The sequence below is a fragment of the Equus quagga genome, chromosome 7, assembly GCF_021613505.1.
Source record: "Equus quagga isolate Etosha38 chromosome 7, UCLA_HA_Equagga_1.0, whole genome shotgun sequence".
In the NCBI taxonomy this organism is placed as follows: Eukaryota; Metazoa; Chordata; class Mammalia; order Perissodactyla; family Equidae; genus Equus; species Equus quagga.
This window is the reverse complement of record NC_060273.1, coordinates 88846585-88853309: the sequence shown is the minus strand read 5'-3', so window position 1 is coordinate 88853309 and position 6725 is coordinate 88846585. Positions and strand designations below refer to the sequence as shown.

Below are 6725 nucleotides of genomic sequence, written 5' to 3'. Positions count from 1 at the left end.
AGGAGCAGATTAGGTAAGAAAGGGTTGACCCCTTAAATAGAAGGGAAACTGCTTATTGCCAGCTGATTTTTCTATTTCAGACCCCACCCATCAGCATTGAGGCCAAGAAAAATTTAGAGAGCCAAATAACTGCTTTTCCAATCATGAGATCTGTGACTATTAAAGTGTCATTGTGATTTGGACTATCTGTGATTCTTTGAAACAAGATCTATTTCAAACACAATGGTCTGACATCCCAGTTTGGCTGGATGACATGAGCTTTTTTTCCTCCTCTCTGTATCAGCTGGCACCTCAAAGTTTGAATTCGGTTCCCGGGACTGAGGGGCCAGAGATTTAATTCAATCTCTATTTAAAGAGGCACTGATCCCAGAACAGCAAGGGATTCTTCAAGGAGCTTGTTGTTTAATAAGGAGAAGGAGGCAGAACACCATGGAGACTTCTCCTGAAATAGGTGCTGCCACAGAATGCAGGGGAAGTGCTCCTGGAGACAGAGCAGACAGCACTCCATGACTCTGATGAAGGGAGAGGTGTAGGCGCCACAACAAGGTGGTGTTTGGTGTGGACCCTGAGGGAGGGAGAGAAGTCCACAGATGGGAGCAGGGTGAGGCGGAGAGTATCATGACTAAAAGCTCAGAGGGGGGAAACCTGGAGGTGGTCGGAGCACAGCAAGTCTGAGGTTGGGCTGAAGAGCAGACAAAGTGAGGACGTTATCCTCAGGCATCTCCAGGCTCAATTACACGTAAGTTCGTTCTTATCAATACATTGGTCATTTTACTCGAAACCAAAAGTGATTGGATGTTTGTTCCTTTTTAAACTTAATATGAAAATAAATTTAGAGCTTAGAAAAATTCCATTGTTAGACTATGTCTCAAACCGTGGTCCAGAAAACAGGGGTATCAGGTCCCTAAAGGGGTTAATGGGCGGGTTAGGGCCTTGGACATTGGAGTACAAAGGTTTTCTGAAGGGATGAGTGGTAAGATCTGAGCTTAAAAAGATGAATCTTGATGCAGTATGTAGAAAATGTGAGGAAAGAAAGAGAGGGCCTCTTTGCAAATTACTGTAACTGAAGTGAGTGGGTAATAGTGAGAATGACTCCGGGTAAGGTGGACTGCTCACAGGGCTTCATGAGTAATTCAGGATGTTTTAGACTTTGTTCCTATCACAGAGTCTAGGGAGCTAGGCTTGAGAAAAGGGAGTATTACATGATTTTTGAAAAATGGCATCTTTTAATTAAGGTTTCCTTGGTCCAGTATTAAAATCAGATTTTCTTTCCTGAGCACACACAAATGGACCTGGCAAAGCGAAGACATAGATGTGCTGTGTGATGGGGGAAGCCACTCAGGATTAAAATACTGCCGTGAGTAACTGGTCTTTCTTATACTTAAAATAATTACCTTTCGTTATTATAAACACTTATGATGGTTGTGTCAGAATCTTTTGAAATAATTTACTTGCCCAGGTTTCACTATTTATCTAAAAGAAAGAAATCATTACAGCTAAAAGCAATTTTAAACATTTTCTAAGACTCATTTTTACCAAAAAGGGACATTTTATTCCAAGATAAGCATTTAAAAAATGTAGATGTCTTTGAATATTTTTGTACCGTGCTAGTCAAGTGATTACATTTATTTCTTTTCCTGCATCTTGTTATATCTGATGCTTCCTTTAACTTACACATGCTATTGAGCTTTCCAAATTTGTAAATTATTGATTAGCTGATTGCAGGTTTGAAATTAAACAGGCTTTTCCAGGGATTTCAATCAGTCCTAGGGAAAATTGTGGAATAGTTGGCATTTCTTTCTGGGTCTCTGTATCCCCATATCCCTTTATAACCATCTCATCGCCACCCACTACCCTTCATCTCTCCCCAGGACTCTCCTGCTGGGTCTTCTGCTCATAGCACCCAAGTCTGCTCCTCCCAGCTCCTCTCAGCAGCCTCTCACTCTCAGCAAGGCCTTCCTTCAATCCCCTTTCTGTCCACCTCACATCCTCCTCCTTAAAGTAGAAACAGTTTTCATAGACAAATCCCTACTAATGTGTTAATGTGTCACTTTCCTTAGTAAAATATTGCCATTTAACAGGAGCCTTTGATGATCTGACCAAATGAAGTTATTTTAATAAGAACTTGGGCACCACAGTATGTTGGGAGGTGAGAGGCTTACAATTTATAAAGAACTGTAGAGTTGCCAAAATCCTTTCATCTCCATTTTGTCATCCATTTGGTAAATCTGGAAGGGGTTGGAGAATATATATTTATATTTTAGCAGGCTTCTCAAAACATCTGATCAGGCTGCAAAGAGGGTTAACCATATCCTTGCATCTGCCTTTTAATCAGCATAGGGTGGTACAACTGCAAATTAAAGTGGATTTTTAAATCATTCTAATAGTTGGCTTCCCTGTGAAGGAGCCAGGGCCCAGACTTATTCCTAGGGAGACTGAAGAGGGAGACGTGGCTGCTAATCTAAATCAGAATCCCTAGGTTATTTGCTGGGGCTTCTTAGAATGGTTACCCATCACTGTAGGCCCCAAATGAATGCTATTCCAGCTCTAAAAGTGAGGTATGGAAGAAGCCTAGAAGTATGAGATGTTGAGCTAGGAGAAAAGACTTGGCATTTTGCCTTGTATGAAGGACAAGCCTGGGGAAGGCTGCTCCTGGGTGTCAAGATGGCTCTCAAGTGGAGACTAGAGGCGGGAAGGGAGGCACTAAACAAGGTATTACTATACAAGTCAGCCAGCTTGTGGCTGGGGAGTCATTATCCCAGACTCAAAAGGTCCTATACCCAGTTCTTCACTGTTTTCATTGAACCTCACAGAACCAGAAATCTTTGTGTTAAAATTTACACAGTAAATGGTCTTGAATTTTCCTATATTTCCTTTTTGGATTGTGTAATGTTTTCATAAAGAACTTTCAGAAAATGCATACCTGTCTCAGCTGTATTGGGAATAGACAAAGAAAAGGACTCTGGCCTCATTTGGGCTGAAGGGAAATGGATGAAGAATGGGATTCTTGCAAGCCAGCAGGGAGGGCAGGGATCCAAGAGAGGGGATCCTCAGTAGGACATGAAAAGACAAGAGGGCCTGTGGCAGAGACAGCTTAGGCATCTATTCCTCTATCACCACATGACTTTCTTTTGACCCAGCCCATGGAGAATTTTATATTTGGTATGATTAAGTTCAGTTTGGGTATTTTGGGTACGTACACATAGCCCTCGTCGGAAGCATTAAAACAGCTGCATTGGAAGCTCTGGTCATCCTTTCCAGCTCCCTCCTCTCAGCCCCAGTTACCTATCCAGAATTAACACCCAAAGTGCCCCGGGGGTGTTGTGGTTGAGTTTGTGCACTCTGCTTTGGAGGCCTGGGGTTTGTGGGTTCGATTCCAGGCTTGGACCTGCACACTGATTGTCAAGTCATGCTGTGGCTGTGTCCCACGTGCAAGGTGGAGGAAGGTTGGCACAGGTATTAGCTCAGGGACTGTCTTCCTCAAGCAAAAAGAGGAAGATTGGCAACAGATGTTAGCTCAGGGCCAGTTTTCCTCACCAAAAAACCCTCAAAAAACAAAACAAAAATGCAAACCAAAGCCAAACTCAATCCATCAGCATACTCTATATTCCTAATGAGCTTATTTAAAAAGAATACTGCCAAATTTTATCCCAATCTTACTTCAAAAACAAAAAAAAACGAATCATAAATGAATCCCTTGCAACTATTCCAGACTTAAAAAAAAAATTCAGTTATGGAGCTGCAAAATATTCTTTCCCCCTAAACTGCTAACTCCTTCCTCCCAGATACTGGTTGTAATTCCTTTTATAAACTGTTTTTTAAACTATGATTGTATAAACTTTGAAGTGTCAGCATAGAAGCAAACTGTTATTATGATCACTAATGCTATACTTCAAGGCAATGATTATAAGTTAACTGAAGAAATACTGTGTTAATGCTTTAGGTCATAATGTCTATTTTTATTTGTTTGATTATTTTCATTGAGCATAATTTTTTTAAGCCATGTTAATTTCCATTGCTGACTACTCTGCTAATAATTTTTCTTGTAGACAGACTCATCAATAAATATGTCATGATTTTTCTATATAGTAATGTCTAATATAGATACTTTCCTTTACAAAATTAAAGATTTAATTCAATATCTGAAGCTTTTAATGGCCTTTGTGTATACTTCAATTTACCTTTAAAGACAAACAATAATATCCATATACCTCCATTTTCCTGTCAGAAAAATGGAAATAGCGATAACTTGTCTTTTTCCTTCTCTTCCTTTCTGCCAAGTGGTCTTAAACAGTAAGAAGTCGCTGTAAGGTTAAAAAAATGCAGTCGATCAATTCCTTTTCCCTAGCTCAGTTCTCTAGGTGCTTCCCAGGGTCAAGTATTGAACCTGGTCTTTGATTTCTAAAGAAAAAAGAAATAGCCGTGGTAGCTTGACGGTTTAGGAGCCTGAGACACCTCCCTTTCCCCTTGGCCCAGGCAAGAGAAAGCAAAGGAGAAGCGTCACAGCAGCCTTAGTCATGTCTTAAGTGAAGCGAAACTTTGTTTTGTTTGTTTTTCTTCTTTGTATACTTTTCAAAGGGTTTTCACAGACATTCATCCTTATTATAGCACCAAGAGGTACAAAGGCAATTCTACTTCCAATGTTACAGCTTAGTGACCTCTTCAAGGTTCTACATGCATTTAGCAGTAAAATGGAGGCCGGGGCCAGAGCCCAGAACCCATGCTTCCTGAGGGAATTTCTATATTAAGAAGCTTTTCCAGCCTCAGTTTCCTTGCTGAGGTTACAGAGATCTCTACTTTCACGGAGCTTGCAGTAGAGCGGCTGACATATGGTGTGTTTAGCCACAGTCCTGGCACATAGCTGGTGCTCATTCAATGGTACCATTATAAGAATGATGTGAGAGTAATATTACTTGAGGGAAGCTAAAAGAGACTTGGCAGGAGAGACTGGGTTTAGATGTCAAGTTGGCAGCACACTCTGAGGTCAACATTACCTTGCACATTTCTCATCTTGTGTACTCCCGGTGCCTTCTCTGCCCATCTCTCTTGGCCCCAGGTGGCTGCTCTGAGGACAGTCTGGTAATTTCATGCAGGAGTAAAATATTTTTCCCCATAATTATACAGAATTAAGCATCTCTGGTGAAAAAGTTTAGGGATTTCTTCTTCTCTCTGAAAAACATGACTGTGAGCCTAGAAATAAGGTTGCTATTTGATAGCTATTACTTTCCTTCCCTTTCTTTCTTCCAGCAGATATCTCAGCCTCTCCAAGGTGCAGCCACCATGATCTCAGCAGACTGATGATGGAAGAAAAGGAAACAGGGAGATCCTGTGCTCTGGCTTCCCTGGACGATGGATGGAGGACAGCCCATCCCTTCGCCCCTAGCGCCTCTTGGGAATACATCATCAGATTCTAGCATGTCTCTAGAACAGAAAACCACATTTGTTTTTGTGATTTTGTTATTTATTTTCTTGGGCATCCTCATTGTCAGGTGCTTCCGGATTCTTCTGGACCCCTATCGAAGCATGCCGACCTCGACCTGGGCTGACGGACTTGAAGGCCTGGAGAAAGGGCAGTTTGACCATGCTCTTGCTTAGCAGGGAGGGAGCAGGGTCCCCTCCCGACGAGGTGAAGTGCTTCATGTCTTGGCGAGGATTTCTCTTTAGTTGATGTTCTCAACAAATCAAGTTTTAACAAGATCTGGCTCTAAGACCACAGTCTGTTACTATTCAGTAAACACGCAGTTGGGCTAAAGACATCTGAAAATATTGGAAATGGAAGATTATGTTACTAACCCCAAAATAGGAAGGTTTAAATTTCTATGTTTCCTCCATAGATGAATATTGTTGAATGTGTGTGATGGCGAAACAAAGAGCATCAATTCTGACATAAACTTTGCCATAAAATGAAGCACTATCTGACCTGACCAGAGAATAAAAGGCTAGAAAGGATCTGATCTGAATCTAGTGACAGGGCCCAGAAGAGACTTTCTTGCTCTAATCATCTTTCTCAGTTTGTCTTATTTTTGTGGGAATCTGGGTCCTGGGCAGAGAGTGAAGAAAACTGTGCTGAATGGACCCAAAGCAGATCCTAGTTTTCTCCAAAAGCAAGGAGCAATGGGCGGACCTAGAAGAGATGACTCCATCCTTGTGAAACACGACTGAGGATGATATTCTTTTATTTTTCAAATAAAACTCAATTCAAAGGCTTGTGGAAGTTTTAAAACTATTTACCAAGCCAAGTGCATTCTATGTATTCATATTAATAACATGTGTAGAGGTAACTATACATAGCCTGAATTTACTTTCTTTACACAAATGATTGAAATAAATAGTTTGCAAGTGCACCTTCAGGTTTTTTTTTTTTTAATAAAAAGTTAATTGTTTAGAGGAAAAGACTTTTACAGTCTTAAGAGGAATGTGTGTTTATGGCTGAATATAGAAACCAAATAAAAGTTTTCAAGAAACAGAAGTGTCTCCTCTCTTATTTCACCGAGGCTCATGCCCGAGAGGCAGTGAGTTATATCGAAGGCTGAGGACTCACAGTGTCCTGAGAGAGAGAGAAAGAGCGAAGACCATGAAAGGTCATCTAATTCCTCCCTCTCCCACTTCAGAAAGGGCTCCCACAAATTGTCCTGCACACGTAAAACCTATTCTGAGCACTATTTAAGTCCACCAAAAAGAGAGATGTGAAAACCTCTTACTCTAACGTCCATTGGTAGGAAAAC

General features: G+C 41.0%; 1 long non-coding RNA gene across 1 annotated transcript; it reads left to right on the top strand.

Annotated features, from left to right (window-relative positions):
- Positions 1-276: 276 nt before the first annotated feature.
- LOC124242526 (uncharacterized) lies at positions 277-5318 on the top strand. Its single transcript, XR_006889468.1, has 3 exons — positions 277-739; positions 1236-1357; positions 5251-5318. It is a non-coding gene; the product is annotated as an uncharacterized LOC124242526 (long non-coding RNA).
- The last annotated feature ends 1407 nt before the right edge of the window (positions 5319-6725 follow it).